Raw genomic sequence first — 9,587 nt, 5'->3', positions numbered from 1 at the left:
ATCTTTGATGCCAGCATGCTGTGTAGATAAGTACTGATCAAGTCACGCTTCTAAGGCATGGAAGGAATCTTTTCAAATGTTGAGTGTCCATTCATTGCCACAAGAGCAGAAAGACTATCTGCAGTTATCATTGATCTATTTAATGTCTCCTACATGACATGAAGTCCAAACTATTGTGTTGTACTGATGTCTACACCTACAAAAACCATAAACCCAACCTCAAAGTAACCTGTCGTGTTTTAGCAACATCCACACCAACCATAAGCTTAAAACCCCATCTCACGGTAAACTTTAGTGTACTGTAAAGGTCTGCGCCGACCACAACCCAAAGCTTGCCTACTTGTAAATTACTGTTGTGGAGCCTGGATAGCTCAGTCGGTAGAGCATCAGACTTTTAATCTGAGGGTTCAGGGTTCAAGTCCCTGTTCGGGCGTGTGATGCTCATTTTGTGGAGCCACAGCTTTTGCTGTTGAGCTATCGCTTGATGAAAGTTTCATCTGGATGCACAATATGTGTACTAGGCATAAAGAAATGGCAGTAGAGGCAGTCTTGTAGTCGTGGCCGAGTGGTTAAGGCGATGGACTAGAAATCCATTGGGGTCTCCCCGCGCAGGTTCGAATCCTGCCGAGTACGTCCTCCCCCTTTTTAAAATTGCAGCAGTCGTCAATTGTTTGCATTTCCATTGTTTCTTTGGAAAAGCGTTGTGCTGGTAGGAGGGGAAAAACAACAGAGAGTTCTCACTGAAGAGAAAGGGGCTTATCACAGGGAGGAACATACCACACATAAGTCACGACGACTGTTTCATAGCTCGCCGTGATCGTATAGTGGTTAGTATTCTGCGTTGTGGCCGCAGCAACCCCGGTTCGAATCCGGGTCACGGCAGGTTTTTCAAGGTGACATTGGTGTCGCACTCTGTGATGCCATCCGTTATCTCCAGCCTTCTTTTAGTGCAGGCTGTGCTAACGGCACGTCCTGAATGTTTACGTTTCCTGAAGTGTGGAAGACTAGGGATATGATATAAGAGAAATAGGATCTTTGATGCCAGCATGCTGTGTAGATAAGTACTGATCAAGTCACGCTTCTAAGGCATGGAAGGAATCTTTTCAATTGTTGAGTGTCCATTCATTGCCACAACAGCAGAAAGACTATCTGCAGTTATCATTGATCTATTTAATGTCTCCTACATGACATGAAGTCCAAACTATTGTGTTGTACTGATGTCTACACCTACAAAAACCATAAACCCAACCTCAAAGTAACCTGTCGTGTTTTAGCAACATCCACACCAACCATAAGCTTAAAACCCCATCTCACGGTAAACTTTAGTGTACTGTAAAGGTCTGCGCCGACCACAACCGAAAGCTTGCCTACTTGTAAATTACTGTTGTGGAGCCTGGATAGCTCAGTCGGTAGAGCATCAGACTTTTAATCTGAGGGTCCAGGGTTCAAGTCCCTGTTCGGGCGTGTGATGCTCATTTTGTGGAGCCACAGCTTTTGCTGTTGAGCTATCGCTTGATGAAAGTTTCATCTGGATGCACAATATGTGTACTAGGCATAAAGAAATGGCAGTAGAGGCAGTCTTGTAGTCGTGGCCGAGTGGTTAAGGCGATGGACTAGAAATCCATTGGGGTCTCCCCGCGCAGGTTCGAATCCTGCCGAGTACGTCCTCCCCCTTTTTAAAATTGCAGCAGTCGTCAATTGTTTGCATTTCCATTGTTTCTTTGGAAAAGCGTTGTGCTCGTAGGAGGGGAAAAACAACAGAGAGTTCTCACTGAAGAGAAAGGGGCTTATCACAGGGAGGAACATACCACACATAAGTCACGACGACTGTTTCATAGCTCGCCGTGATCGTATAGTGGTTAGTACTCTGCGTTGTGGCCGCAGCAACCCCGGTTCGAATCCGGGTCAAGGCAGGTTTTTCAAGGTGACATTGGTGTCGCACTCTGTTATGCCATCTGTTATCTCCAGCCGTCTTTCAGTGCAGTCTGTGCTAATGGTACGTCCTGAATGTTTACGTTTCCTAAAGTGTGGAAGACTAGGGATATGATATAAGAGAAATAGGATCTTTGATGCCAGCATGCTGTGTAGATAAGTACTGATCAAGTCACGCTTCTAAGGCATGGAAGGAATCTTTTCAATTGTTGAGTGTCCATTCATTGCCACAACAGCAGAAAGACATTCTGCAGTTATCATTGATCTATTTAATGTCTCCTACATGACATGAAGTCCAAACTATTGTGTTGTACTGATGTCTACACCTACAAAAACCATAAACCCAACCTCAAAGTAACCTGTCGTGTTTTAGCAACATCCACACAAACCATAAGCTTAAAACCCCATCTCACGGTAAACTTTGGTGCACTGTAAAGGTCTGCGCCGACCACAACCCAAACCTTGCCTACTTGTAAATTACTGTTGTGGAGCCCGGATAGCTCAGTCGGTAGAGCATCAGACTTTTAATCTGAGGGTCCAGGGTTCAAGTCCCTGTTCGGGCGTGTGACGCTCATTTTGTGGAGCCACAGCTTTTGCTGTTGAGCTATCGCTTGATGAAAGTTTAATCTGGATGCACAATATGTGTACTAGGCATAAAGAAATGGCAGTACAGGCAGTCTTGTAGTCGTGGCCGAGTGGTTAAGGCGATGGACTAGAAATCCATTGGGGTCTCCCCGCGCAGGTTCGAATCCTGCCGACTACGTCCTCCCCCTTTTTAAAATTGCAGCAGTCGTCAATTGTTTGCAATTTCATTGTTTCTTGGGAAAAGCGTTGTGCTGGTAGGAGGAGAAAAACAACAGAGAGTTCTCACTGAAGAGAAAGGGGCTTATCACAGGGAGAAACATACCACACATAGGTCACAACGGCTGTTTCATAGCTCGCCGTGATCGTATAGTGGTTAGAACTTTGCGTTGTGGCCGCAACATCCTCGGGTTGAACGGGGTCATGTCGTGAATTCGACTTTTCATCATTGTGAAATTATCAGACCGGAGGTTTTGCATATCAGAAAATAGACTTTATTCTCCATAATAAAGCCGAGAAAGAGCAGAGCAGACCCCAGAGCATTCTGAAGTCTCTCCGGGACACCTTCTAAAGTATCTGTGTTCCCCATAATCTTTATACAGGTAATTATGACACACCCCTTTGTGTCTCTTTTTAACTCTTGACCATTTTTGAATAGGTTTTCTAGTCTAAGGGGTCCTGCTATTCTTGGCTCTCAGCCCACCAGCTCATGTCAACAGAGATGTTACAGGTCTATGTCAGCAAAGTATAGATACAACTTATGCAAAGGAACTAAGGGTTTACATACATTGTTATGATAGGATAATAACTTGATAATATGTTACTCATTCTAACTTCTGCCACATATAGCTTCATACAAGTATTTAACATATATAATCAGTGCTTTACATATTCAGTTATTCTACACAATCAGCCATTCAGTAATAGCCTTCTCCTAGTGTTGCTTCTGTGCAGGCATACTCATATTACACAGTATTTTTAACACATGCTGGCATGTTTGCTGCAAACACTACATACATTTTGAGAAGAGAAAATTAACTGCTTTACACTTAGAAAATACTACACACTGAGAGAATAGAAATCTTCTTCAATCCCTCCTCTTAAGACTTTAGTCTTAATATTATTGTCTTTTAACCCAAAGTGCAATTTCATAATCCAGTTCTCTTAATTACCTCTATCTAGTGACTGATATTAGCCACATAGCTGTTATCAATTGACTAGATTATGCCACTGTACTTTGACAGAAGTCCAGCCAAACATCTTCCCTCTCTCTTGGTTTGAAGGAAGTAAAAGACTACTCTTTTTTTTCTCTCAACACATCAAAGACAACAATGTTTTAAGCATAAGTATTCAGTTGGTTCAGTGCTAGCTGCTGGTTTTCACACTCATGTAGGATATACTGAAGTGATATTATATATAGGTACCATAAAAGCAATATGCAAACAAATTCAATATGCAAACATAAAAAGCATCAAATGTTGATCTTGATCTTTGCTCATCCTTGTTTCTCTTCTAAGCTATCAGCATCTTCACTTGACTTTAATAGATGTTAATGGAGATGTGTGGTTAAGAGTCTGAGTTTTGAAATCTGCAGTTGTGCATTCATCATCCCTTGATTTGTGGCACTGCTGTATGTGGTATTCAGGCATATTATCAGAATCACTCTTTACTTTGTTCTGATAAACTTCTCCTTCCACAAGTTGAACTTCGTAGTTTAGAGCTTTAGAATATTCAGGCTCCTCTGTTTCCGGTCAGCTTTCCCTTGCTGGAGTTGTTTCCTTTCGCTCCTTTGAGGCATTGGTACCCCATTAATGGCATCCACTTTGGCAGCTGTTGGATTTGCCCTCATCCAGATATGGTCCTTTTCTCCTGAGCTCTCCAGAGCATCCTCAGATAGACTCGATCAGCTGGACCAATTGGACCTTATATCTCTGCTCTCTCACATGGCTCCTTTCTGGTTTCCTGCACAGATATCGCTTTGCACATGGCAATTAATTGTTTCTTCATAAAAGTCCCTACTGCATTAGACATCTTTGCAAACCATTCCAAGAGGTTATGTGCAAGGTTATAGGTGAGATTATATGCAAGGTTTTATGCAAAGTTTCATGTGGTTTCTTGCAAGGGTTGACCCAATAGTAGTTCATGCGATGCGGTGTTAGATGCCTGTTTCTGTCAGTTTCCATGCCATCATTCACCAATGCACTTGTTAGCAAATTAATCCCATTAAGTTTATTATTTTCACATCTTTCATTGAGCGTTGGCCTTGATGGATCATCTTCATCTCTTTCAGCCATTTCTGGTAATTGAGCATAATACAATTACTCTCTCTTTTGCTTTATTCACAATTTTTCATACTCCTTTAGATGTTTTTATTTATTGATCACTTATTAACTTTGATTTTAATTACTTTATTAATGCAAACCTTTTATGAACTTTTTTTGCTGATGTTTCAAATCCTTGGAAGTACTTCTTTCGTCACAAATGTAATAACTGTTCCTGCTTCATAATTTGCTTCTGGTACCATCTCCACTCATCTATTCATCATAGTTTCTCAACTGTGCTTGTTTACAGAATAATTCTTTATCCAGTCAACACCAAAAACAGTCATCATCTCACTGTTTGAAGCAATGGTCTCCAGTCAAGTCTTTTAATTGAACTAGATCTTTGTGAAGCTGTAGATAATTCAATCATCCACATATTGTGACAGTGTCCATCCTAAGATTTTCTCCCTAATTTTACCCTTATGCATTCTGGTGTATACAGTATTTGCTAGTCATCAGCCTACACAAGTTCAAACAAGTTTCTACCCTCCTCTGGTAGTTACCTAAAATAAACTCAATAGAAACTAAGCACTTAATATATTTACCATCCAAAAGAACATATCTCCACAAACAATATGAACTTCAGCTGGAAAATCTTCTCCTATTGATTGCTCTTAAATCATATTATAAACATTAAGCCTCTTTTATCTGTCTTGATTAACCATTTATTTTAATTATCAAATTAACGTCAATTAAATATTATTAGTTACTTATAATTTATTACTCCTTTAAATTTAAATAGAAATAGAAATGTCTGGGACAGATTGTATATTACAGTAAATGTTTCTATTAATGCTCCTATTTTTACACAAACCTTTCAATAGTGTTTTATACCTATTTCAGCATTTAGTGTTTTTTTTTCTTTCTGGGCAGATCTACATCTGATTTAATTTTAACCCTCACTGTGCTGGCTGATTTCATCTGCATCTCAGTCCTGTAATGACAATCATTTAGTTGGAATTTGACACTTCTTTCTTTGCTAATTTATTTTCTGATCTATATATTAATTCCATTTTTGTCTTTGAGTTATTTTCTTTTGGCTCATAATTATTTCCTAAGACATTCCCCTCAAACTAGTTGTTTATACATTTTTTGATGCACTTTTTTTATCAGCTGACTAAAACTTACTGTATGTTTTGTAAATTTCTCTTTGCTCTGTTTTAACTATTATTCCTTAATATTTTCTTCTAATTATTTTGCACATATGTTTTCATGTAAAACATTATCTTTTTCTTAAACACTGTTCTCTTTCAATTTTTCTCATAGCAATTTAGAACTGTTACTTTTTGACCTTATGTCCTATGAATTTATTTCAAATTGTTATTTCAATCTTTCCTTTAACTATAAATCATTTTTCTAGATTTGAATTTTTCCAGTTTTCACTATCCAATATTGATTTAGGCCATTCACAATACAATTATGTTAAGATTTTCCTTTACTTAATTTGAACTTAAATACTTAGTTCCATTCTTATTTATTCTCCAAATTATGTATTGCCTTATCAAAAGCTTTTTCTCTTTTTCTTTAGTCAATCTGCTGCATTGTAAGTTATCCTTCAATGTTTAAGGACTTTTATGATTAAACCTATTAAAACTTAAACCTAAATTATTTAACATTCATCATAATATATAATTTCATCATTACACATTTAAAGTTTCACCTTAAAATTACCTTATAACACTTTTTCTTACTTAAAAATTTGCATGATAATAATTTCTCTAAAACTGACAGGAGACTGATTTGATACAAGAATGGGTAGCTACACTTTTGTTCTTAATTTTCCTTCTGTAATGCTTGAACTTAATTTGGACTATAGGAGCTACTTTGAGGTGGACTGTCAGACTATCCCCCCTCGCAACCTGAGACAACCAGCTCACAGATTGGTGCTTCTGTGGTGTCCTGACATTCCTTCATATCAGGGCACAGTTTTTCCCCCTCTCTCTTTGGGCTGGCTTCTTTCTTTGACTCAGCTGATGTAAAGTTCTGGTGGAGCGTTTTTTCTTTTTGATCAGTTCATCAATCTCTTGTTAGTGTCTTTTTTTGAATGTCTCTGAACAAATGTAGCTTTTTCAGTCCTCAGTAAATCCTGGGCAAAAAGTTCATGTCACAAGTGTCCACAGCCATTTTGCTCTGTGTTTTTCAAACACCTTTCCATTTGCCAGTATACTCAGATGTCTGGTAGGTACGAGACTACAGTCCCCCAAAGTTCATCCCTATGTCCTCTTAATTAATATATATAGTATTTAGCTCATGACTTAATAAATTATTTTTTTCCCATTTTTTCCTTCATCAAATAAAGACTCCTTTTATCCATTTCTTTTATTAATTAATTAATTAATTTATCTATTTTTGTTTACTGTTTAACAACTTTTTTTTTCTAATTCTCAATCATTTTTATCATATGTAAATATGCTTAATTTTCTATTTGTTAAATGTTTTTATAATTAATTTCTTTGGCTTCAGATTGTGCTTCACTTATATTTATTAATTTATTCTAGTGCTTCCTCACTAGTTACATTACATCTTACATTATTTAACTTCTTTATAATATATCACTTTATAATATATATTTTTAAACATCTTCTCTTTTAATTCTATTAAACAATGTTTGGACTTCTTTTTTCTCCATTTTCCTATGCTTCTTTTCCTTTTCAAAAATTTGCATTTTTGCCTATTAGATTTTCCTAATTCATTTTTCTTTAAACTTATTTTCCTTAAACATTTGATCATTAACTCTTCCATTAATCAATATTCATTAAACTTTTCCTCTTCTCTAGTTTTTTCTTTACTCAAATTATTGACTTATCTATTTTTGATTCATACTGATTTAGTAAATTTATTTTCTTATTAATATATCAATTTATCTCCATATGTAGTTAGTTCCATGCTTCAATTTTTGAATTTCTAAATATTTATTAGTATAGCTTCCAGTTGCATTTTTATTAACACTTTTTATTTTTTAAATCTTATTCTATAATTAATATTTTCTTATTTTATTTATCTTATTACATTACTTTATAATATTTCTATTTATTTAATACCTTATAATATTTCTTTACTCTTTAGCTTCTATCTGTCCTGTGAAACTTTTGTTCTTAAAATAGACAGATTCTTACCACTCCTGAAGCAGACCTTCTTCCAGACTGTCGACATGTCAGGAATTTCAGTCACCTCTCTGCCTATTTCATACTTAAAAACACTTCAAACACACAGAGATTATTCAGAAAAATGTTTAACTAGTATATATTCTTCTTTTCAGTCTGTGTCTTTCAAATGCAATATGATCTCAATTAATTTTATGAGGCTTAATCCTCCTCTGTATCACAATATCTTCCCTAAACTGCATCACTCTCTATCTTAGTGTTCCTTAATCACACAACATATGCAGTCCTTCTTTTATATTATAATATAAAACGATAATTCTTTTAAACTCACTCTTATTGCAAACATACTTCTAAACACAATCATACTTCTCACTCATCCTAACCTCATCTCTTACACTGTGTAACCTGAACCTCACCTCTATTCTAGTCTCTCTAGATCAAAGGTGATAGCTTCTAAGCACCCCAGCAACACAGACAAATACACAAATACTTACAATTACATAAATATACCTCACTCCTCTTGAGTGACCTGTCCGAACAGCCTCTCACCTTAGAGCTATAACCACAGAATTCTCCACTACACTCCTCTTGAGTGACCTGTTACTTCTGCTCCTGTCTTTACTGTTCTTCAGTAAAAATAGCATTTCACAGGATTTGTGCCTTTTTTCCCCTAGCCTCCTGAATAATAATATTTATTATTATTAAAACAGAACGGGTACTCCGAGGTCTTTGCGCGCTTCTCTCTACTTTATTAATCTGCTTTAATCTCTTAACTGTCACCACACTTTAAGAACTTCCTTTTAAAACTTAAAAATGCTCTTTGCATAAAAAAATAAAAATGCTAAAAATTGCTTACCGTTTTTTATCGTGGCCACATATTTGTGTTTTTCCTCCAAGCCCCAGCATGTCCAGTGTCACCCGTTCGTCTCTGTCCAGCCCCACGTTGGGCGCCATTTGTTGTAAATTTTGACTTATCAATTAGAAATTATCAGACAAGAGGTTTTGAATATCAGAAAATAGACTTTATTCTCCATAATAAAGCCGAGAAAGAGCAGAGCAGACCCCAGAGCATTCTGAAGTCTCTCCTGGACACCGTCTGAAGTCTCTCCTGCACCTTCTGAAGTATCTGTGTTTGTTACAATTTTTATACAGGATTATTTGACACACCCCTAAGTCTCTTTTTAACTCTTGACCATTTTTGAATAGGTTTCTAGTCTAAGGGGTCTTGCTATTCTTGGCTCTCAGCCCACCAGCTCATGTCAACAGAGATGTTACAGGTCTATGTCAGCAACTGTTTTGACACCAAAGTTCTCTCTCCATAGATGCAACTTATGCAAAGGAACTAAGTGTTTACATACATCGTTATGATAGGATAATAACTTGATTATATGTTACTCATTCTAACTTCTGACACATATAGCTTCATACAAGTATTTAACATAAATAATCAGTGCTTTACATATTCAGTTATTCTACACAATCAGTCACTCAGCCTTCTCCTAGTGTTGCTCCTGTGCAGGCACTCTCATCTTACACAGACATATCACTGTATTTTTAACACACGCTGGCATGTTTGCTGCAAACACTACATACATTTTGTGAAGAGAAAATTAACTGCTTTACACTTAAAAAATACTTCACACTGAGA

General features: G+C 36.9%; 1 protein-coding gene and 8 non-coding genes across 13 annotated transcripts in view; 7 read left to right on the top strand and 2 right to left on the bottom strand.

Moving 5' to 3' along the window:
* znf1086 (zinc finger protein 1086) overlaps positions 1–9,587 on the bottom strand; it is an 893,143-nt gene that overhangs the window by 245,957 nt on the left and 637,599 nt on the right. The gene's annotated exons all lie outside the window — the stretch shown is intronic.
* The window catches only part of si:dkey-220a11.5, a 765,979-nt gene that overhangs the window by 526,562 nt on the left and 229,830 nt on the right, over positions 1–9,587 (bottom strand). The window lies entirely within an intron of this gene.
* On the top strand, positions 361–433 carry trnak-uuu (transfer RNA lysine (anticodon UUU)). Its single transcript has one exon. It is a non-coding gene; the product is annotated as a tRNA-Lys (tRNA).
* On the top strand, positions 552–633 carry trnas-aga (transfer RNA serine (anticodon AGA)). Its single transcript has one exon. It is a non-coding gene; the product is annotated as a tRNA-Ser (tRNA).
* trnah-gug (transfer RNA histidin (anticodon GUG)) lies at positions 811–882 on the top strand. Its single transcript has one exon. It is a non-coding gene; the product is annotated as a tRNA-His (tRNA).
* trnak-uuu (transfer RNA lysine (anticodon UUU)) lies at positions 1,392–1,464 on the top strand. Its single transcript has one exon. It is a non-coding gene; the product is annotated as a tRNA-Lys (tRNA).
* Positions 1,583–1,664, top strand: trnas-aga (transfer RNA serine (anticodon AGA)). Its single transcript has one exon. It is a non-coding gene; the product is annotated as a tRNA-Ser (tRNA).
* On the top strand, positions 2,423–2,495 carry trnak-uuu (transfer RNA lysine (anticodon UUU)). Its single transcript has one exon. It is a non-coding gene; the product is annotated as a tRNA-Lys (tRNA).
* On the top strand, positions 2,614–2,695 carry trnas-aga (transfer RNA serine (anticodon AGA)). Its single transcript has one exon. It is a non-coding gene; the product is annotated as a tRNA-Ser (tRNA).

Source organism: Danio rerio, chromosome 4 (genome assembly GCF_052040795.2).
Source record: "Danio rerio strain M-AB ecotype USA chromosome 4, GRCz13ab, whole genome shotgun sequence".
In the NCBI taxonomy this organism is placed as follows: domain Eukaryota; kingdom Metazoa; phylum Chordata; class Actinopteri; order Cypriniformes; family Danionidae; genus Danio; species Danio rerio.
The sequence above is the reverse complement of the archived record's forward strand: the minus strand, read 5'-3'. Positions and strand labels throughout refer to the sequence as shown.